Source organism: Cardiocondyla obscurior, linkage group LG17 (assembly GCF_019399895.1).
Source record: "Cardiocondyla obscurior isolate alpha-2009 linkage group LG17, Cobs3.1, whole genome shotgun sequence".
NCBI lineage: Eukaryota > Metazoa > Arthropoda > Insecta > Hymenoptera > Formicidae > Cardiocondyla > Cardiocondyla obscurior.
The window spans coordinates 3,881,226-3,908,913 of NC_091880.1; the positions used below are offsets into that span (position 1 = coordinate 3,881,226).

At 43.6% G+C, this 27,688-nt stretch overlaps 1 protein-coding gene and 1 long non-coding RNA gene across 10 annotated transcripts in view; one reads left to right on the plus strand and one right to left on the minus strand.

Moving 5' to 3' along the window:
* Zfh2 (Zn finger homeodomain 2) overlaps window positions 1-27,688 on the minus strand; it is a 326,804-nt gene that overhangs the window by 115,775 nt on the left and 183,341 nt on the right. The window contains exon 1 of one of the 9 annotated variants that reach the window (XM_070668242.1): window positions 12,359-14,390. The exons of the other annotated variants lie outside the window; for them this stretch is intronic. The gene's annotated coding sequence lies outside the window, so the exon portion shown is untranslated. Of the gene's footprint in view, window positions 1-12,358; window positions 14,391-27,688 lie in introns of those variants that run through there. 9 annotated transcript variants of the gene reach the window in all.
* Window positions 14,418-17,174, plus strand: LOC139109300 (uncharacterized). The gene is made up of 3 exons (XR_011546818.1): window positions 14,418-14,976; window positions 15,077-15,204; window positions 15,330-17,174. It is a non-coding gene; the product is annotated as an uncharacterized lncRNA (long non-coding RNA).

Here is a 27,688-nt window from a genome sequence, read left to right on the forward strand (position 1 = left end):
AAGACGCGACCGGACTTAACCAGCGTCGTCGTCCTTCGGTAATCCGCAAATCATTTGCGAGTCATGAAGCACGAAGACAATGGTCGTGCGAATAATAATGCGTGACTTATAGATATAGAAGCGTGAGAGAGCCAACGCGATCTCCGTGTGGCTCAGAATCTTTTCCCGCGGCAGTAAAAATATTGCTGTACTAACCATGTTATTTCTCAACAAATTAGTTCAACGTCTAATTTTATAGTACCGTCTTCGATAATCTCATTATTCACAGATTGGGAATCAATATTAGCGCTGTTCTTCAGTTGCTTTTATAATGGTTAAAAGAGATTGCACAAAACGACGAAGAAAGAGACGAGGATGCTCGCGTAGCCTTCGGGACGCTGCCGCTTCGTAGAGCTGCGCGCGATTCCACGTTACAGACCCGAGGATTAAATGTTAATTCACGTTATTCTCATTTACGTCAAAAGGGTAAGAGCCCAAGATCGCGGCCGCGCCGATCGAGCTGGCTATCGACGTCTGGTATTCACGGGACGCCGCGCGTCGGTCGCAATCGGATCTCCATCTAATTGACAGTGGCGGCGCAAAATCGTAATGCTGCGACAGGGCTTGTCAGATTTACGCGGTATATTCGACAATCGTTCCAATTAAGCACGCAGCGGAGCGGCGACTTCGCCGCTCCTACACGCGGACGCGACACGTAGAGCTAAATGTAAGTCGTTGTAATTGAGAAACTACAGTCGGGAGGTCGTGTATAATGGAGGCAATTAAAATCGTCGTGAAGGCTCTCTTTGTGATCGGACGAACGACACGAGGCACGATTGCGGCTCGCCTGAGATCATTATGATCTCAGCCGGCGAGTATCGATTTGTTTCATCGATGTCGTCTTAACTTTCATTCTTCACTCCGCGTTACGTCGCGCTGTATGATATTCAATATGTACGCTAACATTACAAAATCTGTAACATCGTGCGGCGTATTCTTTAAATTTTTCTTCCGGATAATTTTTTATTTAATTTTTTTTCCGATAAAAGGCACTAAGTACCGAGGTGCAATTTTCGTGTTTCGTGCTCGAGATAAAGGTCTGCTTTAGCGCCGTGAAATAATACGACAAAGATACGTTATGTGATTACGCTTGTCGCGTTAATTCTCCGATTGCGACTCGATTTTTGTTCGATCGATCGTCCCTCGGAGCTCCTCGTGAACTTCAGTGCTTGCGGATACTTCGGTCTACAATAGGTAGCTAATAATGCAACAAAAGGGCTCGGCGTAACCGGTTGAACCCGGAAAGCTCGTTTGGCCGCGTCTTAAGCCGCGTTAACAAATGCAAATCGCGACACGGCGACTTTTCCACGGGGATTAAACCGAAGTATCTGTCTTCTATTGTTTGGCTACTTCGATTCCTAACAAATGTCGTTTCTATTTTTGTCTTGTATCGTACCGCATAATTTGTCGGGCTGTAGATCGCGAGGTCAGATCATCATTGTCGGCGCAAATAATACAGTGCGCGACACGTCGAGATAAAATAAAAAAAAAATTTTTCTCAACTAAAAGAGAGCTCGAGTAAGAGAATGAGATATCGTTTAACGCGCGCATAAGTATTTTAAATGTAACTTCTTCGGGCATGCCATCACGCTACGTAGCAACATCCAACGAGGAGCCATCTGTGCTATCGTCCCGCGAGCGCATTTTGCGATTGCATTTAACCGCGATCGATGGCCTGAGACAAAAGCGTCGGCAATTAATCCGAGAAAGAGAAAAAGAGAGAGAGAACGGAGCGGCGGCGGTCGTGCTGGTAACGCAAAAAGGTCTTCCTTCCCCCGTCTCTACAGCCGGGAAGCCCGCCGAAACGCGATTACGGCGTAATCGGCGGGTAGAAGCGAAGCGTGGAATTATCAGGATTTAAGGAGGCAACAAAGTGCGTTTTTACGAGGGTCCGTCCAAGGATGGCCTTTATAGTCCACCAAGCTCGTATTCCCGCTCGGTCTTCGCGTACCCTCTCTTTCTCCGCGTCCGAACCCTTCTCGCCGTCGCTCCGGCGTGCATGAATTGTATACATGTATATAAGCAGAAATACCGGAATAATCATCGCCGAGATATAATTAAGCCACTAATGACCACCGTGGACCCGGCGATGGTGAAGCGGCCAGCATCACCAACGGGTCTCGGAGCCTCACGCGCGCCCGTTCGCGATAATTATCAAATAAAATAAACACCTCCGAGAAGGGACACGTAATGAATCAAATCGGGGGCACCCTCGGCGGCCGCGCCATCATCGAGCCTCCGAACCGCATTCACCTTCGCACGGAACGGATCGAAAATACCGCGAACGCGACGACGAGATTTCGGGGACGGCACTAATCGATATTATTACGCTAATAACGCGCTCCGCCGACGTAATGGCGACGCTCTCGCGCGGGCGACCCGAGGCGCGTAATGAGCGTAATTACGCGAGGAATGCTCAATCTGTTGGTAAACCGATGCCCGAGCCGGCCAATCTTCAGATAAGCAGCGCGCACCGAGATTTCACCGAAGGAAAATTGATCTGGTATCTCGATAAACCGCCATGCGCGCGCTTGCAGTAATAACGCGCGGAGTAATGGACAAGAATTGTGCTAATTGCGCGCGAATTTTCAGCGACGTAAAACACGTCGGAAATGTAATTTAAAAAAAAAAAAAAAAAAAAAAAATTGTAATAATTAGGCAATCAAATAACGTTCATAAATTAACAACGTTGCGCAAACTTTGTAAAACGAATTCTCGCGCTTATTGTAAAGGAAAACCTGCGGTGTGTCGTTTCATCGTGACGAACAAAATAAAAGGAGTCGGCGATAAGTGAAAAATTACATTAATCCTTTTCAAAGAAGATTTCGCGACGAGAAAAACTTGAGCTTTACCGCGTTGACGTATCTAATACTTTTATTACCATTAGCATGCTCGGATGCGCCTCTAGACAGGCATCCGAGAAGGTATGCGAGAAACGCACGGCGGTTCGAAAAATCGGCGTGCCGAGGACGTGCGAATATTTGTTAGCGTCGAGAATCGATCGCACGATACATCCGCGCGTGCACCACCTCCCGCTACGTATGTCACGCGTCGCTCTCTTGATGAATGCTCGCGCAAGAGATAAGAGAGCACATAATCGTGCGTGCGGGACAATCCGGAGAATGCTAAGCGGTATTTAATACCTGTACTTTTATTGTATATCTGCCGCGCGCCATTAGCGATCGAGGGAATAAGCGCGCGATTAATTTCTTTTTTTTTTCTCCTCCTTTTATATTTATCAAGCGGGCGCATCAGGTACGACAAACAAATTCAGAGAATCAGCGACTCTGCCTACCTGTTTCAAGAGACAAAAACTGATTCTCGAAGCTCCCTGCGAATAATCAAAGCGTTTAACGTTCCGCAAGAGTTTTAACGTCGATTTATTAATTATTTAGCGACTCGTGCGATTTTAATTTGAAGTAAAGGTATACGCGTTACGGTAAAATGGTTTAAGAGAAGCGGACGTGAAACGGAGTAATCATGAACAATCCCTGAAGGGCCGGGAGCGGATAAGCGAGCCTGGTAAGGATTTCTTGCTGCGTATTGCTAGGCCTGGCCGCTACACCCTGCCTTTGCGTTTAGTAATAGGGACGGCCGAGGTGCGTATAAGCCGCGATAATAGATTATGATAATAAATGGCATTGTGCCGGCGTGAAAGTGCCTAATACCGAGCCCGTGTTGTATTCATGATTCCCTGCGCGTCGCCCAATATCGCAACGACCGCTGGAGATGTATAAAAAAAAAAAAAAAGCTGCTTGAAAAATAGTTCTCGCGCAAGAGAGACAATTTTCTAATAATCTGGAATATTAAAGATCCGTTTTCTCCATTTATTCTCTACAACGCGTGCATCTAGTATTTTATTAATACTTTTTAATTCAATGCGCACGCCAAAATATATCTCCGCGATAAATTTTATTAGGTACACAAAATTACGCCTCACGTGCATTATGTATATTGTACGTTATCGTGTCATCTGAACTTTATTAGCAATATCAATATAATTCTTAGCATCGGATACATAAATAATTGCCAGTTTCTTCGGCAGAAATTACGGGAGCGTTTCCTCGAGATTACGAAAGTGCAATTTGCCTATTGTTGCGTCCGCGGTCGACTGTATTAGCGCGCTAATGAGGTGTAATTACGTCCCGGTGAAAAATATCGACCGATTGCCGGGGCTTGCACAGATTTTCGCCGCTCGTGACTAAAAATCGAGCACGACGGACGGTCGCTCGCGTTTACCTGATGCCCAAAGAGAGATCCGCAGGTCCGATTCATGGAAAGATCCGATTCTATTCAGCGTAGTTTTACGACGGCCGGGTCCCTACCAAAATCAATGCGCGCTCCACGTCGTAATAATTTACGGCCGCTTTTAATTTTTCCCTTCAACGGCGTGCACGGCGTCGACGTGCGGAACGTATTGATGGCATCTCGGCCCCGCTTTATCGGCCTCGGCACGATGATCTGGACCCCGCCTCGGTGAGCGATTCTTTTAGCGGCTGGCGGAAGGAAGAATTCATCTCGCCGGGTACGCAGCTTATGCCGACGAATTTCGACGCACGCCCGACACACGCTGCAACAATGCCCCCGACGACGGATGCACCGATCACGAGCCGAATTTATGCGCGCACCTTACGCGCGTGCTCCCGAACAGCATCCGCTTTCTGCCGCGCGGCAGAGGATCTCTCCTCTTCTTTTACAAGCGCCGTTGTCAAACCCTACGTCGAAGTTTCCACGAATTTTTTATGTAAATACCAGATGAGGTATCCCTCTCTGCTTTAGCGTGCACACGACGGTGAATACTCGCGACGACGCGCACGTGCCATGTGCTTAACCCTCTCGAACGTAGTTGCATATATTATGCAGATTACGCACGAAAAGCGATACAATAAAAAAAAAATCAGTTATACATTCTAGTTTGCTTCTAATAGGAACGATTTATTCTTGGTAAGTTATGAGGTCGTAGGAAAAAAAAATTTATGCCTGAAAAATTTACTCTAAATAGTAAATTAAACATTACCGTAGATAACGTTAAAAAAAAAATTAATTTCTGATAGACATACATTCCAGGTGCAAGATTATTCTTTGTTTGAACGTCAAGTTATACAACGCAGTATAATCACGTCACTATTAGAAAAAAGTATTTGAGATAAGAAATAGATTTCGTCTTAAATTCAAAATAATTTTGTTGAAATATTTTATCTCTGTGTTTATTGATTTTATAAAATATTCCCTTTAACGTTTCTTATCTACAAAAAAAAAAAGAAAAAGAAAGAGCATGGGAGGACTTCTTAAGATCTAACTTTGAAGTTCAACAAAGATGCGCAACAAATTGTCACTGCGATTATAGTTCAGAAACTTAGTAGCAAATTGGCTGATCAAAGAACCGCGAAAGGGGGAGCGAAGAAATTACGTTGTTTCATGTAACTTCAACAGAAGAGTAGACTTAATAATACAGAGGGAAGGTAAGACTTGCGTCTAACGTCGGTGGGTAGGAGGACCGAGGAAAAGCGGATGTTGTAGCTCAAAAAAAAAAAAAAAAGGAAAAAAAAATTATCAGCCGAGATGCGTTTACAGCCGGCGACGTAGATAGCGTACGATTCAGGCGGGTTTATTTCTGCGAATTTCATGCAAATCTGCCGTAAGAGGGGATGGCCTCTTCTTTATGAATACGAGATTAGCCACCGCGGCGCGGCGGCTCGAGAACTAGGATCGCAGCACGAAACGGGAATTCGTAATCGACGGACAGACGAGACAGACGGCGGCCTACGCCGCCCCGTTCATTATAAATTGTGCTTATTAGTAAAGCCGGTCGTTCGACGTTAAACACGGCCTGCTAAAACGCTAACGTCGCGAGGACAAGTCACGCTCTCCCCTTCCCCTTCTTTTTGTTTTTTGATTTTTTTGGGAGGGATTTTTTTTTTTACCGTCTATGTCGAATCCGACGGAATAATCGCTACGAAAAACCGAGCAATTCGAGCCGCAACGATACCGTCGCGTTCCGGTAACTAATTTTAGCATCACAGATAATATTGCCTGCGATATATTTACGCCCGTTAGCGGATTAGCGAGAGCCAATCTTATCACACGAGCGAAGATAACGTAATTACATCGATACAAAGTTGCGTTACTTCTCGCGATTTTCTCCGCGAGCGGCGTAATAATCGTGATTAATGCTAATAGAGTAAACGCGTGCAATTTATATCGCGTGGACGTTGAAGAAAGCCCGGGCGAAGGAGGCCCTGAAATTTATTCGCGCGGCGAACATTTGACGAAGATCCGTGACGCGGGCGCAGCGTGGACGATGAAATAGAATTGATCCGCGAGTGAATTTTAGCGATTGATTTGCCGGCCTTTGCATTAGCGTGCCACCATGTCGACTCGATTCCACGCAAGGTGCGTTTTATTTCCTCCGCTCGCGATTAGGCGCGCCGACGTAATGGCGGGCGTGCATACGTCGCATCGGCGTTCAATCAGCGACGTAAAATTTTACGGTCGCTTCGCGTCCTCGAATCAGTCAGTCACGTATTTTTTAGCGGAACGTGAAATATCGCGGATTCCAGGTCACCGGCTACGAGGAAGTTTTGCGTGCTCAGTCCTAATTTGCGCGTCGCAGAAAATTTCGCGATGCGGTCCCGCGATATACTCGAGATTAACGTAACAGGCGAATTTTCGATCGCGAATGTTAATTCACTGATTTTAGGCGTACGTCGAAATCGCGGTGGCGCAAGATAAAATTCGTCTCGTCGGCACGCGTTAACGACTAGTAATTTTAAGTTCTAATAACCGTTTCGAATCTCAACGACGGTAACGCGTATAAAGAGGACAAAAATCTATGAATTCTACGGACGCTCTGAATATGCAGGGGAATACTAGAAAACGGTAAGTTTTTCACGCGTAACGCTTTTGAAAAATAAATAAGATTTAAATACCGATTAAGCTCGGCGATATTATAGCCGGCGGTTCTTCGCGGAATGGTGAAACTGTGTTGTTACCGAAGTGCAAAAGTTATTTTCAAACGTAGACGTATCTAGATAGCGCTATCACGCAGACTAAAGTGGCGTTGTTTTCGCAGAGTTTGCGTAGACTGTATGTATGTCCATGCCACTCCATCAACAATTTAGCTATCCGTGGAGATCATGCAAAAACCATTGCGTTCATAAATCTATTATGCGAATAATTTGTTCCATGCGAATTTCTAAATTGCTCTATACGATAAACTTTCTTTATGAACTTACTCCTACGATGACGATAAATCCGGAACAACAAACTACAGTCGACGAAGAGAAAAAAAAAAAAAAAGAATAAAGAAAAAAAAAACGGCGTATTCCCTCTTAGCGAAGCGGTATACGTCAATTATCTCTCGCACGCCAAGTACACGTTTCGAGAATTTCGCCGAGAATGCGCGCAGTGACGAGTGATCACCATAATTCACGTCCTGCATTGTTAGCGTTAAGGACGAGGCGTATCGCCGCACGTAGGCATTTCCAGTTGCCGCGGACTCGATCGGACTCGGACGACTTTTTTCTTTTCTCTCTCCGCTTAATGCCGACGATCACGGCCGTCGTGTCAATTAACGCGGCTACGCGATAAACGCCGATTGCCGAAGAATGGACGCCCTCGTTTTTAATTGAATCAGCGCGAATCGAGAAACCGGCCCTCCTCTCCTCCTCCCTCCCTCCCTCCCTCTTCGCGGTATCCGCCGATCCGGAGTGTCCATTAAACGACCGATCGTTTCAGATAGAGAAAGTAGCTAGAGTCGTTTTAATGGAGCCTGATCGCGCGAGATAACAGGATTACGTTTCGAATCGTCGTCAAAAGCAACGGACGGTAGGTACGCGATCACGGTTAAATCCCGAATGAAGATTTTGACGGGCGAGTCTTTAGACTCGCGTCCCAGACAATCAAACGGCTCGTAAAATTAAAGATGGCCCAAAGAAATCTTTTACATCGAAATCGACAGACGTGAAATTTAAATGGGTAAAGGTTTACGACACTGGGAATCATGTTTGGGAGCTTCGAAGGAGGCATTGTGGAAACCGATGCGTCAGAAATGGCAAATTCTTCTTCGAGTGCGCGCTGTAAATCGATCGCGTTATACTTTAACGATTTCTTAAAGTAATACATAAAATTATTTGCGCCCGGCGTATTAAATTGTCTTTACGTTCGTTCAAAATGCGGCTATAACGCGCTGCGATAAAAAGCGTTGCGCATTTATTTTCCTTCATATTTATCTCTCTTTGAAACCACGGCTTAAAATAAATTATTGGTAAACGTAACGATAGAAAGAATTTTTTAAAAATACGTACACACATGCTAGGACGTTTACGCGTTCGCTCGCTATTTCCGACGAAGAGACTAATTTTGTGGTGATTTCAACGCACGGTGTCCGTCGGATTCGACGACTGGCGCCAGCCAGACGAACTTGTCGCTCGCTTGAGACCGAGAGAAACGATGGTTGACTAACAGCCGCGCGTGCGATTGGGTTTCCGTGCGATAAGGGCCGGTAGGGTGTAAAAAAAAAAAAAAAAAAAAAAAAAGAGAGAAAAATATTTTAACGCGCGTTTTAATTGTCGTGCGAGCTTCGCGCCTCCGCGGCCAGCCTCAGATAAGCAAGTTACACAAACGCGAGATAATGAATTATGGCTATTTTAATTGCCGTTCGCCCGGCCGCCTCTTCCTCGAGACGCTCGAAGTCGCGGTTCGCAAACCGCGGGTGATAACGGGCCCCCGCGCGATATATATTCCGTCCACCAATCGCTAATGATTTATCGTCGCAAGAACGGCCGACTGTTAAACGCCTTTCGCGAATTCGACTGCGAGACGGGCGCCGCTCTGGCGAAACGAGTCACTTAATCTCAATCAAAAAATTTCTTTTCGATCGCCTTGTGCTCGCTGACAATGAGATGCGCTTTAGGTTAACGTCGCGTTACAGATAATCGTGATCCTTACATCGCGAGGTCGAAAGTGGACAAATCACCGTTTCAGATATTTGTTCCAAGAATAATTGATCAAGTAATAAAGCATGAGATAACGCGAGTTATTTTGCGGCACGCTATTTATTTTTTTTTTATAAAGCTATTTCCATCGTCGGTCAACCGTCAGCGTCAACTATTTCGCGAGAGAGCGATGATTAATGTATTTGCGAAATAATCGACATCGCGAAACCGCAGATGAATAAAAAAAAAAAAAACCCTGGCATGCTCGTTTGGGCTCACTCGGTCTAATTAGAAATAGAGAAAGCGAGCGAGCTAGTACTCCCCACACGTCCGCGTTGTCGTAATTAATTAGCCCCGGGGGAACTATTTACCCCTTTCCCCTTCCTGCCCCTTCCTCAACCGGGTAAACAAATTGCAGCAATATTAGAAAACCGGACGCAAGGCGCTGCGAAATAAAAACCGACAGTGTTACACCTTTCTTTTAGGGAAAATTACTTTCCCCGATTAACCATTTCAAATTATTTATCTTTGGTTTTTTGAGCCGCACGAATTTATCAATTATAACACATTTATAGACGTATATAATTGTATTTAATAATTCTCGTTACGTCATCGATAGGAAACGTAACAGGTTCATTAAGCGTACCAGGTAATATTGAGATAAAATTAATTTTATATTTCAACCAGCACCGCGTTGCTTTACGGTGCATAACAGGTTGACTAATTTCGTTCAATTTAACCCACCGCCGTTAGTCGCGAACACGTTGCCGTCGATAGGCGAGACGAGACGGTCGCAATTAGGCAAACGTACGAGTCGCGGATGTTGCACCTCGCTATCCGAGTTGTCGCGGGATTAATTTTATAAGCGGAGCCTGTAATGCGCGATTGAACGCCGTCAAGAAATATCGTTCTTAATAGCGCGGGTACGTCGCGCCTCGCCGTAACTGTCGCCGATTAACGACGAATAATTTCGCCCGCGACTATTAATTACAATCAATAACCGCCGCCCGTCTTCCTCCCCCGCTCCAGCCGCGTAGCGATTTTCTCACGATCGTGGAATCATAATCGCCGGTGAACGGGAGAAAAAAAAAAAAGAAAAAAGCCGGCGATAAATCCCCCTTCTCTCCTCGCGCATTTCTTTGCCTTTCGTAATTTTCATTCCGCGCCTCCGGCAACGGCAATTACGCTTCCCAGCAACGCGAACTCCTCGTGTATATCAATCGCGTTTAATTAGTCGTCGGCAAGCCGTTGTATCCCGTGATAGCAGGCGCGGGAATAAATCGCGAACGTACCGCAGAAGTATCGGCAACGCGACACCGTTGACCCCGATGGTATGAATTCGCTTTCTCGCCTCCCTTCCCTCCGCCCGGCTTCTTTCTTCACGAAAAATCCCATGCTCGCGCGAGTCTCATTAATCGCCGGCGATAGGCCCGGAAAAGCACTCGTTCCCGCTGGTAGCAATTAATTTAAACTCGGTCCGTCCCGCGAGATAAATCTCGGACAGATATCGCGACATGCCCTTTTTTTTTTCTTTTTCTGCCCCTCGAGATCCGTTGATCTGTCGATGAGATATTTTACGGCTACCTCGAAAACAAGGAAACAGGTGAATTCGTAGAAGATTTTAATGACTTTTCCTAATTGCACGTAAATGCATACGCCCACTAAAATATATTTTGTATAAAAGGCAGCTGATGCCGTCGCGATACTTAAATTAACTTGGCACCGGGTGTAAAAAGAACGGAGCGAATAAAAATTGAATACGGTGTTGTCGAAATGTCTTGCATCCGCCGGCGTTTTCGGGCCGGCGTGTCAGAAGATACGTTTCCGAAAACAAAAGCAAACAAAAGCACGATATCTAAATAGTGGGCGGGTGTATAGCGCCAACAGACGTTCCCTGACACCGGTTTCTCTTATCTACGCAGGCATCGAAATCTGGCGTGTCGCACGCGTTTCCTCTCGCCACATAAATGCCGGCGCAAATCTCGTCGGTGCTTTTTATGTCTGGTACTTTTCGACAAGGAATCCCGATCTTTTCGTATACAAGCCGCGCGTTCTCGCAAGCGTTAAGCGTGAATCACACATTACGGTATAATGCAACGTGTCAAATATAAACAACAAATCATTGGTAATACATACTTTATACACTTAAAAAAAAAAAGAAAAAAGAAAAAGAGAAGAAAAAAGTCAGAGTTTGTAGTAGCGCCTGTGACGTTTTCGTTCTCGAGAGTTTCGACGGTATCTGTCGTGGTTAAATAATTTTTTTTCATTTATCTTCGCGAAGCAATCGATTTGCTGTCAATGATTGATATCCAAGATAAATCTTCCCGAGCGGAATATAATTGAGGTTTATTAACGCCGATGTCCAGCCGGCATAAAGAAATTGTAACACGCTCGACCGAAACGATGCGAAAGCCGGCGACATATTCCTGAATTTTTACCGAGAGCCTGCTACTTGCAACATACGGTAACTTCGTAACTACAGGGAATCCCAATTACGGCGGCTGAATTGGGATGGAGAAAAAGAAGAAGACGCTCTTCGCGCGTTGCTCAAATTTTCGCACGACACATACTAGCTGAATACGCCAAAGGAATCACAATCTATATCGTACACGATTTCAACGTGCGCTATGTTTCAGCGGAACTGTATCTCTTCATATCAGCCGCGGAAAAAGAGAAAGTTAACGTTATTATTTTCTTTAAACGCAATAACTAATCGCGCGCGGTTTTTTCTTTTTCTTCTTCTTTTTTTTTCTCTTCTGAACTCTTCTGAAACTACGCGAGCACGGCACTTTCTACGTTATAATCTAATTAGCGAGTGATCTCGAGAAACTTTTTCATGATGCAAATATGAGAAGAAGACGGTTTTTTTTTATTCACACGAATTCGTACCGAAAATAGCGCACTGTTTACTTCGCATCGATGTCGCCAGAACGTCGAAGTTGAAAACATGTTCGATACCGAGGACATTCGAACATTCGGAATATTTTCATTTTAAAGCCTGATCCAGTTTATTCGACCTAATTACTTCGGTTTTTGTTATGTTTCGATTCTCTGCCTGATATCGTAAGAAATTGCGTACGAAGGTAAGACCACTTCGCGTTTTGGGAGAGATGTACGATCACCAAGAAAGTTTGCGTGCAGAATTACGTTTCCCACGCGATTTCACTCGATCGGAATATTTAAACTATCACGCGAGAGAGAGAGAGAAAGAAAAAAAGAGAGATAAAAAAAACACCCCCAGCACTCGACACCTGGCCGCACCGATCGTGAAATCAACTCACTGAATTATTGCAAAAACGGGTAAAAGAAATTCTCGATCGTTATCGCGGCTACCACTGCGCTTCACTGCAACGATGATAACGCGAAGAGGCTACTTCACGTACCTGGGTTCATATCCCGGACTCTCGATTTTTCCTTAAGCCGGCAGTTGCACTGTGCACCCTTGGACTCTCACTGTACTCTCTCGAAGCACAAAGCGATTATTTGCCCCGGTTCTATCTAGCAAATTCGTTAAAGAAACAGCGTCCAGCACTTTTCACTTTCAATCGAGTTTCCACTAGGTATCCTGCGCGAGTCGAGGAACCACGGACGGAGGAAGCGCGATAGGAACGTAGAGAGGAACGATATTGAAGCACAACACACAGTCTTCGGGGCGGTAAACGAGCCGATGGGCGAGCTTACCATCCGAACATCCGTGGATCTCCGTGGCACGTTACGAGAATTGTGGATATACGCCGCGACATGTCTCACGTTGATCCTTCGACACTAGAATCGTACATCCCGCGCTAAATTCATGTGGCGTGCCCGACGTTGTTCCGAACACCGAGTGCCGACGAAATTTTTTTTAACAACTATTACCCAAACGTAGCGGATTCACTAAACGTTACCGTACTCGTGCTAGATTTATGTACCGTACTCGACGTTGTCCCGATCAGCAGACGTCGACGAACTTTTTTTTTTTTTTTTTATCGCGTTACGTTTGCAAATTATTACGAAAAGTAGCGATTCACTGAACGTTATCGTATACCCTGGCCAAGCTTATCTAGCGTGATGCTGTTCTAACTAGCGAAAGATGGTGAGAAAGAACGTTAAGATCTCCGGCAATAACATCTTATGATAACATTTCTCTCCACGAGATTCAACTCTGGAGATTCGTATTTTTATTTCATAGCTTGTTCGATTGCTTCGTAAACGTGTGGTCAATCTAGTCCTCCGATGGTCCACGATGTTAATACCTCAGTGTCTTCCGGCACTCGAGCCACCAAGTCGCTCGAATCGTACCAGTTTATATTCTCCATGCATCAGCCAATGATCAGTTCACATATGAGTAATCCTTCCTGCCCCCTTGCTCAGTATATCTAGATGTCGAAGATAATTCTTTTCTCTGCTCTTTCTTCTATAATGTGGCGAGTAATAGTCCGTGAACTGACTTGTATCTTTCGTAACAATGTCTTCTTTGTATTCCTCTTGCTTTTGTTCTTCTTAATGAAATTTCGTCTTTCTAACAGATGGTCCTCCAAGTATCTCCTCGGTTTCCTTATATCTTCACAATAATACCAGCCGACGAACGAACCAAAAAAAAAAAGACGCGTTACGTCCGCGCGAAGCAGCCCCTCTGAGAAGGTTTTAGACGAAGGGGCGGTAAAAGTGCGTTGTACGTGGCGCGATAACGGCGACAAAAGGGTTTCTCGCCGGGGCTCCGCGGCTCTCTCCTCTCTTCTACACGCACGAATATAATATTTTAATGAAGGAAAGGCCGGACAGAGCGAAGTGCCCACGTCGGCTCGCGCTGCCGAACTGTTCAGTTCCCCGCCCCTCCGACGGCTTCCACCCCTCCCCAGGAAGCGAGCATGCTCCCGCCACTAATGCAATATAGTCCCAACTTGCCGCGGGTTTCTCCCTCTCGATGCACGTCGTGCGAGTGCGCGCCAGAGGTTCCTACGTACGATAAAAGCGGCGTAACCAACCAGGAGTCGCGAATGGGCGTGCTCAACGCCCGGTGGAGTTGGATGCTGGACCCTGCTGCGACGATGGCGGGGGAACCAGCGTTACGTTTCCCGCAGCCCGGACTATATTGATATAATCGCGGGCACCACCACTCTTCCGATGCCTCTGCGCCTCCACCACCACCCAATACCCTCATCCCTACCTCGTTCGCGCTACCACCTCCATTCTGTATTACCTTCACTGTATCACAGTTCTCCAACACCAGTAAAACCGAGCGTTACTACGAGGTATCGCGTCTAGCTGGAGAACCCTGAAGACGGCACTCGGTTGCGACAGCGCAGAAGCCGCGAACGACGAGACGACGCTGGTGGCGTTTGATAGTGGAGGGGCGTTAAGGAAAGAGGCGCGAGTTGGCCGCGGTCGCGCGCGCGTCGGGGCTTCGCGCTCTCTCCTGCCGGCCTGCAACTTCCCGGATATCTTTCCGGTAAACTTTCCTCTCCTCGCCGGAGACGGCGGGAGAGCCCCCGACTTTTCCCATCTCGCTCGCACCGCCGGCCGTTTTCGCGCGCCCGGACGTATCGTCTGCCCGTACCGAGATCCAGGATTTCCGACCGGCGCGGGAGACGCCGACGACATCGCGAGCTGCGTCGCGAGACCGGAAGAATTCGCCGGGAGTTCTTTCTCCTTCTCGTCTCCTTCTCTCCTTCATTTCCTTCCGACGAGACGCCGGGTCCGGCGCGAACGTGAAAAGTGTTCCGCGCTCTCGCGGATAACGAAACCTGTGCTAATCGCGTGTTTCTTCTCTCGATTTTTTTTTATTAGTGCTACAGTACGAGATTGTCAAGTCTTTTGGAAGGAGGTAACGTGCGCACGAGATACTTTGGTACCAATCGAAGTACCACCGATAATCGAAATCTGTGAATAAATTAATCTTCTTAATAAGAAAACATAACTAAGATATCGGATGTTCTGGACAGCGCTGGCAAGTTCTCGCAAGGAAAGCATAATTGATTCATCCCACCCGTAATTGTCTTATATTAATACAACGAATCAAGTAAACTGATTTTAAAATTATTTAAATATATTAAATTATAATTATAAGGAATAAGTTTTTGTAAGTAAAACTATGAATAATGTACTATTATTTTTTTTAGGTAAAAAGGAGGAAAAAATAAATACAGCTGGTCAGTAGTTAATTTATGTATAGCACAAATGAACAACCATGGTCTATAAAATATTGTCCGTTAGAAAATAAAAATTTCATGAATAGACTTATTTTCCGGTAAATCTATATATTACTCAATATAATGATAAAGGACAATTCAATTGAAAACAATAAAAAGAAAAAAAAATGTAATTTTCCATTATTCGTTTTTTGACCATTCTTTTAACTATTTTTATTTTCAGGAACAAAAAAAAGTATCTTTGGAAACGAGGTTTTAAACGAAGGAACGAAAAGAATGAACTTGTATAAAGAAAAAAAAGAGATGGAGATGAATAGCAACATAGATGCAACACAAGAAAGTTGAAAGAGTCGCTAGTATAACAATGGTGAAAATTTCTGTACCACGCTATGCTTATTTTACAGATGTTGTAGTTGGAATTAGATAAAATAGCATAAGCTTTTACATTGCACTTACATTGCACTTACATTGTAATTACATTGTACTGATAAGATCTGAATATTTCATATTTCAAATCAATTTTAATATGGTAAGTTCATATTTTTTAAAACAAAACTCGAAAAAATAGAAACAACGGAACGTAGAACGTAGAAACATATGCATCTAAGAATTCGTATAATTTATGAGATCGTTTGCATTGTCCCCGAGTTTTTCTAATCCCTTACGAAATTTCGACGGACGAAACTGTGCAGGACTAATTGGCAGGTACATAACAAAAAACCGTGACAAAATTTTTTTTTCGTGACGCAGCAACCAAAAAATGTACACAAAAACTTGCTACGTGGTAGAAAGCTCTTTTCTTTTTTTATGGCTTTTGGATTTTATTTTATTTATACGAATATTACTTGCATCGTTTATGCAATTTTTTCGGTATCAAGAATTTATATGTGACGAGAAGTTAATTAGTTGCCGCCCTAAAATTTTTTTAATCAATTTTCATGAAACTTTGTAGTATGTCGAAAAACATAGGTAACTAGTTGGAATGTATTTTTGTTCGTTAATACTATCTATTATCCGTTGTAATATGTATATTTAAAAAATTAACATAATTCTATTGTGCTTCCACGCTCGCTTAGCAGACCGAAACCTGACCTCACCCTTACGGTGCCACCCCAAGGACAGATACGGTGGGAAATTGTCTGGTTCACGTGCGTGCACATTTCACCCCCGGCGGCACTTCGCGTGTGCATCGAGTGCACGCTTCAACGAAGGGCTGTTTGAGTCCCTCAAGAACTCAAAGAACGCATTCTCGGCTCGATCACTTGACAATTCTCGCGATGCACGCGACGGTTAGGGCATGCAGAATACACGATGCAAAAATTTAAGCAGATAGATAAGACGCGAAAATGTGTGATAAGAATTCTCATATCACAAACAGCCTACGTCTCATTCTGAGATAATAGCAGGATCGTATGTTGGTAAAAAAGGAATTATATCCGTAATATCTAACCTTAAGTTAAACAAACACGTGGGTCCGTTTCGTTCGTCTTCAAGTAACTCTTCGGATGTTTCTACAGGAATGAAGACCCTTCGGAGGTTTTCTAACGAAAGCTACATTGCGACTGAAAGAGGAAGGTGGAAGGGAAAAAGTAAATGGCAGAACGAAGAGAGGCATGCCCAGCGACTGGACACTCTCGTCCACGTCATAACTTTTGAATCGAGAGGGAAACCGGATCTACCAGACAGCCGGGCGCCGCGAATTGCAACCCTCTTCGATATCGACGACGAGGGGGGCTGCCGACCATTCTTCTTCGCGTAACACCGTGCTTTTCTTTAAGCATTCCAAAATATAACACTGCTATGGTAACCATTTTAACATTTTGATACATTCAAATAATATGTCTAATTCCTTTACATGTCTATTTAATATTTAAGGTTCTGCTAAAAAAAAAAAATTAATAAATAAATAAAATTAACAAAATTTAAATATAAAAAAAAATTAAATTAAAAAAAAATATTAGATAAAAAAAACTTCTACATTTTACTTATTTCTATCTCAAAATGAAAACTTTAAACGTGCTTCACATTTTCTTCAAATATTTTTTAAGTACTCGTTAACAGTCAATTAGAAAATAATAATAATAATAATCGAGATTATAAAACGAGGCCGTCGCTAATGCCTCCCTAAACATATACTAACTACAGAAACGGAAACGGTCTAATTCGTAGTCCAATTCGTGGGGAGATGCAAAAATGTTGGGGATGAGACGGGACCGTCTAATTGGTGGAGCCGTATAGGTGAAAGAACAGAAGAAGCCGACGATCCGATCTACGGGATCCGCGAATGTTGTTTAAGGTCTAGACACAATGTTGGACCCTCGAATTAGTGGTCTCCCTACGCGGTGCCTCTACGGTAATTAACGAAATTAGTCGCAATTAGAGAGTGGGCCCCGAGAGGACCGAGAATGGCTCCGGCGCGGCGTGTCTCTCCACCACGCGATAGTCGACCGTAAGTAAGGACCCCGAAGTCACGGAGGAAGAGACTCGTCCTCGTGTGCTGCGTTTACGCCAAGCCTTAATGACTAACCGCCTCGTTCGAAAAAGTGCCTAAGCACGAAACTATGGGAACAGGTCGACCGCGCGATTATGTGAAGACTAAAAAGGAGAAATGCCTCTTCCTGGTAAAATAACAGAATTGTATAATTCGAACGTAGAGACTGATTCCGTTAATTCACGACGAGAAGTTTGTTTTCATCCTTCGTGCATGTATGTCACGCGGTACACGAAATAAATTAATTTATCTTTCACGGATTTAAATAAGAAAAAAAAACTTTAATTTTTTTTTTTTTTTCCTCTTAAACTTGAGTACTTTTTCTAATATGATTTTTATAAATATTACATTAAATAATGCTCTTTAAATCATTTGCAAAATTTGGAATTATATGACAGGTTGAACCTGTTTGGTTATCAAGTGTGTGCGATCTGTTGTTAGTACTATACACATGTAGGGTGGTAAAAGCTGATAGGGCATCGGGATAGAATGGTCAGTTCTCGTTCAACAACAGAACCCTAAATACCTGTCCTTAGCTCAGGGAAACTTGGGAATCAGGACAATACAACAGTAACCACGGTCAGTTGACCGTTGTCCATTCACGAATGATTTGATGTGCGCCACACAATCGCACGTATCAAAATTCAATTTTTTTTTTTTTTTTTAAATTCTTAACGAATAGCGTAAGTGTTCAAAATTCAATATAAGGACCTTCACGTTAAATAAGTTGATCTCTCATTACCGACGAAATAAAATAATTTATAATCATATAAAGTATGTATTAAACGATAAAAGCGACACCGCACTTTTCTATTTCTCCGCTGAGATGCTTTTATTCTCGATATTAATGAGATTCTATCGCGAAGCGACGGTTCGATATTATTCCGTGAAGTTTAAGTAACTCGAACGAGTTTCCTGCGGGCACCCTTTCTCGTCAGAACAATATAAAGCATCGATCAGACGAACTGCGACATAGTGCATAAACGTGCGTCGACCGTAAGATAATAATAGTTTATAAGCGCACGGGTACAGTTACCGCGAGGGTGGTAATCCTGTTCGTGGATCGAAGATATAAACTACAATAGTCTATAGCCGCACATTCTCAAGTGAGTTTGTTCAATGTGGTCGAACGTACCGCGTTGCCTCTAATACGGACGAAGAATGCAGAATACACGTATTGCTGAGACTGTCATATACATAAAAACTATTCTGAGCGTCTTATCACTTTTAAAATACGTTTTAAAAAACACGTTGCCACTGTTAAACCGGCTTTCTTCCCCTTTCCTCTTTCCTTTTATTTTATTTTTTTTTTAAATAATTTTTCCTCCATACTAGTATATCAAATATTCCTAATAATATTCCTAATAATATTCCTAATAATAACCGGTCTATCGATTTTAGTATTGTTGAAAGTTTTGTTCATTCAATTTTACAAAAATCTTAAATACTTTTTTCTTCCTTTTTTTTCAAACTTTTTAATATTATATTTTATTTAATGCTTGTTGCACTACTGGTCCGGACAGTACGCTTCGCTTATCGCGATAAAAGATGTTACTTAATCTGTATCGGGTTTGTATCTACTACCACGTAGGCTTCATTTCGAGGAGGACATCCTTCCCGCGGCATACTCCGACGTTGTAAAAATCGCGCTTTTGACCGTGTCGCTGATTGCGTCACGCTGCCAGAAAGCCCGGCTGCGGAACAGAGCGCGCGGAACGCACATAAAGGCGGTAGATAAACGTAAGGGGGCATTGATCGTCCGTCGCTCCTCCATTCACGAAGTTGGCGGTTATGGCTATACTTATGTACTTAGGTGTATGTACACCACGTGCGCACACGGACAAGCTCGCGTCCCGTGAGCGTGCACACGCGCCGGCCTCTCGCGTGTATGGAGCCTCCGCGTAGTCACCACCGAGAGCTTGGATACGGCCATGCATGGTCACGGCACATACGTCGGCGGAATCGTTCGGGGGCCGACAGAGAAAAAGAGAAAGAGAGAAAGAAAGAGTAGCCCTGACCTTCCGCTAGCCCGCGACCGTAACTCGCGATAAAACGAAAGGGCGATGACGTCACTGGTACCCCGACCTGTCGATCGTGCTAGACAAGTAGGCCACGTTGAGAGGGATCTTTCAAGCGAGATCGATTCACTTTTCCCTCGAGTCTGCGAAAGCGCGGATAGTTCACGAAACGCGAGTGAAAAAGTTGTACCGGTATTAATTTGAAAGATTTTCCGGAAGTAATCTATTATGTTTTTCTCTTGTTGATTTTTTTTTTTTTTTTTTAGAACGAGTTGTCTTTATGTAACATTTTTATAAATTAAATTAATTGTTATAGGAAAATATTAAAATATTGCAGACGTAATACGTAATAAGCTTATGTAACAGCAATGAAGTACAGTAATGATCAATTATTTCTTTTAATAATATAAAACTTCAGCCAGAGAAATTGTTACTCTCGTATCACATCAATCACATTAGCAATAAAACCAAAAATAAAGAATTAACTCTAAAATAAAGCTTTTTTTAACATTAACTTTCCGAAATAGATTAAATCTCTCAAATAATACGAAACAGCTTTGCAACAAATCACATGTATACAGTTCTATTATCATCAAAATTCTCAGCACCAACGATTCCAAAAAAAAAAAAAAAAAATTGCATTCATAGATATCGCATTAAAGAAATATCGCAGCTGAATGTAGAAATCCCGAAGTGTCGCCGTCCTATTCACCGTCACGGTCTTTTATTGCTCCCCAGCGTTATTATTAACGATAAATATTTTACGAGCATCGAGTGCTAGTCTCTCAAAGACAGATCCTCCTCTTATACCTGAGGTAACTCCCAGCAAGACACACCGTTCCCACCCATGACGCAGCAAGATACCGTCCCAGACGCAAGGTGCGAAGATAATTTATTACGCGGAAAAAAAAAAGAAAAAAGGAAAAAAAAAAAAATCTTCCCCGTTCAGTAATCGCCACGAAATAAATACAAATACTTCTTCCCCCACACCTCCGCCGCGATATCGCAACGAATGCAGTCGTCGTTAATTTTACGCGCGACGCGACAAAGTACGGCGCGAGCATTAAGAGAGGTGAGTGAAATGAGGCAGGGGGTGGTCCCCTAGCTCTTTTCTTCTTGGCGAGGCAAACGGCCTTAATCTGCCGAGCTAAGGTGATCATAATCGTCCCCAGCTTCCAGATTACAGTAAATTCCGGCGAGCCGATTACGTTATACGCTGCCGTGGCAGGCGCGACGTTTCTGTCGTGTGGTCTCGAACCGGTCCGATGGTGGGTGTCTCCGAGTGTCAAGTACGCCATGCAGTAAAATGGAATTACTGAGAGTGCGCGCCGAGAAAAGCGGACACCATAGTGGCAAATAAGAGAGAAAGAAAGAAACGGAGGGAGAAAGAAAAAGAGACGGAACAGAGCGCCGAGTAGAATGTCATTCGCTTTTATGTGCTCGTTAACGGTACCGGATTTGCCTCTAGTCTCAATGCGGATGTTTAAAAAAAAAAAAAGAATAAATAAATAAAATAAAAAAAACTTGTGGAAGCTTACAATCCGATTATATTGAAGCTTGAAGATTAAGAGATTACGGGACGTACAAAATTTGTTTAAAAAATTAATACTTAATTTTCTTCCCTAATACGTTTATAGATTTTAAACTCGCAGCTTTGGTTGCGTTAACGCATGCTGAACCGTTCGATTGAATGCAGCGACAAGTACATTTCGTGTATGGCTCGCTGTTTACTAATTTCGAAGTAAAAACAGGGGTGACAAATCGTGCCGCTGATCACGGTGCATTCGTGATATACAGTGCGAGGCATCAATAATCGTTTGCGTGCGAATGAAGGCGCGGAGAACGTAACGGAGATACAAGCTCGATACGCCGCAGTACAGGCTGATCAATCGGATAAGGTAATGACTAAATGCTAATATAGAAAACGCCGCGCGTCCGTTCTTCGCGAACTCTATCTTGAGACTTTCTCGCTTCAATTTCGTTCTCGAACATCTCTCGTTTTTTTTTTCTCAAAACAGCACCGCGGTTCATGCATTTCTAATATAATGTCTATTATTACCAGAGTGACAAAATTATTTTTATATGTCAAATCGTTTTATTTCGAGGGGAGATATATATTTCAGCGTCGCTGAAATCCCGCCGCGTCCGAATGTGAATTCTAAAAGCGACGTGTTAAAAATACGTTGTCGATTTTTTTAATTCCGGAATCTGTATAATCGTGATTTCCACGGAGTCAGCACTAAAAGATAACCGCTTGACACGAGCATATACGCGAGAAACGCATAGCGTGGTTCCGAATTGAAGCCTCGACGGTGTGAACGTAACGCGGTAACAAAGACCGCGCGAAAGAAAACGCTCGGGGTTACGGCTAACCCCTCGCGTGGGTTCCAAGGTTAAATCGCCCGTACGTAAGGGTATCGCGCGAGACCTTTATGTATGCATTTTAGGAGACGAAACCTAAGAAGAGGTAACGCGTAGGTTACACGAACACCCTAACCGAGGCGCGCGTCTCGGGGAACTAACAGCGCGCCTGCGGTCCGAAACACGTCCCTTATCGTTCTAGTATCTCGCGCAATGCCGATGTTACATGTTCGTATCGAGTGTCATTAAGTGTGATTATATAGCTCCGCCCGTTCTCGTGTACGCCAGCCGCGCGGCACGAGGGGGTGGACGTTCTTTCGTGCCGTCTCGGAGGCGAAGGGCTGCCCGGCGGTGGCAGGGGTGAAAACCCGCTTCCAGGTCGATACGTAATTTATTGCCATATCCGATATTAGAGTATCGCGGATGAAGGGATTGGCCGGGATGATTTGCCCTGCGCGGCTTGCGCCCGCGAGGAAGACACGCGTGCGGTGATTCTACGTTTTTGTACGTTTTACTTTGCTGTTCCGCGTTCGATCGCAAGGCCTACGTAGCGCTCGTCTCTTTCTTTTAACATTGCGCGCTGCAATTTGTAATGTAATTTATAATTTTGATTAATAGATCAATAAACGATTAATCGAGCTCGCCCGGCATCGGTTGAGAAATCGATCTCTTGCGAAAAACATTTATCGCGCAAGCTAAATCCTCATTCTTTTTTTTCTTTTTTCTTTCTTTCTTTTTTTTTTATCACATACAAGTTTGACCCGGTTCTCTGATCAGCGGGAAATTTATTGACGGTTGAATCGCAGACGAGCGCTCACCTCTATTTGGATGTGCCCTCGATGCGATGAGTAATTTACGCGTACGCGAAACGTTACGATGCAGTTAGTAAATGATATACGATGCAAGTATTGCGGCAAAATGGCCGACGGCCATTTGATGTTGAGTGGCAAAAATCTTTCGATTTTTTTTACGGACATATAATTATTTATAAAATTTTAGGTGAATTTTAAATGCAAATTGAGATTAGATAGTTTACCGAAATGTGTAATTTTGAAACGGACGATAAGCTAAAAGGGACTTTGTAGCATCGCGTAGCTATTCGATTCTATGAATGAAACCAGGAACTCCCGTTTTCGCCCTCGGGATAGGACCGACAGTTCCTTCACCTCGGTTCTTTGATGGGGCATGAACCGTTGGGGCACACCAGCCCTGTAATTTTTTAATTACGTAAGCGGCTCTCGTAGTCACTCAGGCCGGGTGACTTGCAACCGACGCCTGCTCCCTAATTTTTAATAACACCCACGGCGGGAATATTCGAGAATAGGTTTGTGGGCGTTACAGGGACCATACTGCCCAGCAGGGAAAACAAAAGGCCAAAAAGTGAGAAAGCAGAAGGAACGGAATGGTAAAAAAATACAATGGTACGGTCAAATCAAGGTGTCGTTATGGCCGATAAAATTATAACTTCGATAAGCTAAAAAAATATCTTAGAAAAAAAGAAAAAAAAGAAAAAAAAAAAAAGAAAATTAGAATCCTTTTTTAATACACCGGATGTGATCAATCAGTTGTCTAAATGATAGATCTGAATTAAATAATAATAATTTATGATTTCAAATGCAAAGAGCAGTTTATCAAGCGTCGATATTAAAGGCTCTGTTTGAATCTTGATTTCTTTACCGTGTTATTTTTCTTCAAGTCAGGTTCCCGAAAGCAAGCTTTCGGAAGATCGAGAAGCGTCAGCCGGTCGGGCAATCCGCGAGCTTTATTATGCGCGCGATGCGCGCGTTCTAACCGGAGCTTATGAATAAATATCGCGATTTCCGTCGGCGAGATCGAAACCCGAACCCAGTATCGACGGCGCGGCAAACACAACGGATCGATAAAAATTCGTCCCGTATAGCCAGGCGCCATAAATATTCCAATAAAGGTCGACTGTGCGTCGTCGAGCCGCCTTCGAAGCGTTTCGTCTCGCATATGCACACAATCTGGCGTATACGACTTTCTGCTCGTCCGCATGTGTGAGTAGTGTAAAACGAAGAAGCTGACCAGCGTTGTCTCACAAAACGAAACGAGAATCATCGATCCTCTTTGCTCGCGTTTTTTATTTTATTTTATTATTATTTCTTTTTATTTCTTACAATGCTCGGCGAAGTGCTTCACGTATGGCGATTAAACATGGAACAGATTCCACTTTGCGTATGCGTGAAATTTTAGGACAAAACTATATCTTTCTCATATTTATCGCTCTTATTCTTTCTTACTAAATTTCCTTTTATTTAAATAACTAGATTGTAAAATGATGAAACTAAAGGAATGCAATATCGTTACGTTCTCAGCTTAAGTTTGAGCCAATTAAAAAAAAAGAAAAAAAATAAAAGAGAGAAAGAGAGAGGACTAAAATTATCTTAATAATGCTTTCACATGCTCGTTGTAGATATCGAGAAGCAATAAAGAATTATTATCATTTTTATCTGTATTTGTAGTGTAGTTTGGCGCGGGTTAATCCACGCACACGTCACGTCCGTTTTTCCCGGTAATCGTCGTACATCTTCATTTATTCGCGAATACATGAAAGCCGGTCGGATACAATGTAAATTGTACCAAGCCGCCGCGAATATTGCGGTATCGACGGCCATTGTTAATGTTACTATTTACTTATTGCTACCGTCACAATTGTCATCACGACACAGACAGTCCGCGGCACTAATTATCGTCACGGCAGCCTATTGTTCCACTTAAAGCCGATTGTTATCGTTACGCAAATTACAGCCAATATAGTTCGCGGGTAGTAATGATTTCGCGCCGATATCAATTCCGACGATCGTGCGATAAACGATAGACGTCAGTCCGATAATTGTAGGACACAGATCACAAATGATTTACGCGCCGGCAAGATAATTCCTTTCTAAATTAAGAAAGCCGGTGGTATGATTAAATAATGTAATTAAGAACAGCGAAAAGTAGTCGATATCGAAAGAAGAGAGAGAGTGAGAGAGAAAAGAAAGTAGATAATTATTATTTAACAAAGATGAGACAAATGTCATTACGAATAATGCAGACAAGTCTGGTTAAAATAAAGAATTATTTCATGAAAAATTCTGACCCGACATTTACACGATTGTTGAAAGCTCAGCGAGGTTTTTTTTAATGACACCCGGCGCATGAATCACAGATAAGAGTCGCAACGCGCAATCGATATTGGCTTTTCTTCCTAAGGAAATTAGATCAACGAGCTCGGTATAAAAATACGAACGAAACGGTCGACTTGGAGACGTGACGGATGTCAATGCGCGAATGGAATATTTCACTGCAGCGGTGCTAGTTGCGTAATCGGGGACTGTAATTAAGGAGACGAAGAAAATGGGAGTAAGAAAAAGAAGGAGAAAAGAGACATAAAAAAAAAAAGAAAGAAGTGCACAGCGTAGCGCACTTCGTCAAATATAAATCACCGCGATGGGAAAAATCACTTACCGCAAACATGTAAATTAACAGCGTAACGAAGAAACAGTGCCTCGTAAAAAGTGGACGAGCGCTCATTTAAAGCTCACTCTCGCTCTCTTTCTCTCGCGCGGATAAACGCTAAGTAGCGTTTGTTCGCATGATCGATGTTGGAGATCATTAAATCGCAATTGTGAATAAAGTCGTTCGGGAGCGGCAGGTAGAAGCCTTCGATCGTAATTATCTATTTCTGTTTATATAAATCACCGGGGATCAATTAATGCAGGGAGAAAAAAAATTGGGGGGGAGGCGGGAGGGGAATGCGGCGAAGATAGAGCGAGCGGACTAGCGAGAGAGCGACAGCATGCGTCGTTTTATAATACGAGTAGGGACGACCCGCGATCTTAAATCAACGTCCTTTTCCCTCAGCCGAAGATAAATCTTGCCGCAGCTTGGCACAGCTTAATAAATATATGATTGTGTGTAGAAACGAAGCATTTTGTCGATCGCCAGGGTTACATTTACGATCGGCGATCGCGTCATCGATATTAGCTGTTAAACGTTTCGATTTAATGCCAGTAAAAGAGAAATTAATAAACGACCACGAGCACAGGGCGATTTATGCCCCGGCCACCGATTCAGATTCTAATTGAACCGTATTTATAACACAATACACGCGAATAAAATCGAGAAAAAAAAAAATTGCCACAGTAATTGTATTATATTTAGTAACATTAAATTTTAAGAAAAAAGAACGGAAGTACTTGCGTATCCACAAAATCGAAACTGTTAAATATAAACTATAAAGACGGGTACTTGGCAATTTTTTATTTTTTATTAATTTTTTTCTTTTGCAAAGATATCTTTCTGCAATTATTTAGCTTACATTTGGGTTGCTTTATCGTCGTCCGATTTCTCCAAGCTGCCTTCTCCCTCTCAGCTGCCTTCCACTTCTCGAGCTCCATCGTTGTGCACGAACAAACACGCATCATTGCGCCGGCACACACACAGAGAGAGACACAGATGGACACACGAATACGCGGTTAACTACTCGTCGCGAAAATCGCGCAATCCTATCATCGACACGCCCGAAATTAACCGTACGCAATTCCTAATCCCGCAGAAATCGCCGGAAAGAATACTAGTAAGTCGCGCCGTGGTTTTCCGTAAACTTAAATAATTCGCGACCGGCGACGGTCAATCGCCACACGCCGGTTAAAACAAGTCGGGTCTTCAAGTCCAGCTCGAAGCGCGTCTTATCTGCGTCGCGTCGTTCCCTCAACCGTCGATGCAGTCGCGAAGCATTCGTCGACCGATTTATTGCGAGAAATAATTACCTCACCGTATGTATCACGACGCCGCACGGATTGAAGAACTCGTCGACCGTCGCCATACTGCGCTCGATCTAATGCACGACGCGTGAAGTTGCCGCGAAAAGTGACTGTCGAAAATGGTCGCTCGCGAGCACTGCTCGCGAGGCGACGCGCGGAGCAGTTCGGACAATTAAAGCAGAGCGATCCAAGCGACTCAACGGTCGTGGCGGTCCCATCTCGCGGAGAAGTGCGCGAAGCATCGCAGAAAAACAATTGCGCTCGTTGCTAGGGTCCGTCGAAAACAGCGAGTAGTGGTGGAGGAACCGTCCGATAGCTTTGCGCAACACGGGCAGTGACTTCGTGTTTACAATCTGGGTACGTAATACCGAGCGGCCGAGGTAAGATGAGTGTGGTGTTTCTCTGTGTCTCTCTCTCTCTCTCTCTCTTTTTCTCGTTCTCTTTCTTTCTTTTTCACTTGACGACTGAATACTTTAATATGAAATATAATTTCAGTGCGACGATTACGTATTTCGCGCTGACTCGAATATTCGTTCATGCTTCCTTCCGTGTTGTGTCCGAACGAGAGTAGTGTCGTGTGGCAGAAACGATGGAGATGGAGAAAAGACGGCAGGCGGCCTATACTAGGTTATCGGCCGATGGAGCAATCCTAGCAGGTTACTTATATGTTACGATTAAATATAAAATTTTTTCGAAAATAGAAAATTCATATCGAATGGTTATTTAATGCAATGATATTGGCAGGTTTTTTAAGAAAATTTTTCTCGCTGCGCAAATGAGGAAAAATGTATTTAATATACATTGAAATATATCGATCTATCTCTTTAAGATTGATCATGGCTGCATTCTTGCCATCTTCGGCAAGCGGAGATTCGTTCGCGAAATACAGAAAGCTTAAGGTAAAATGTGTATGGCACTATTCTCTCTTTCTCTCTTTCTTTTT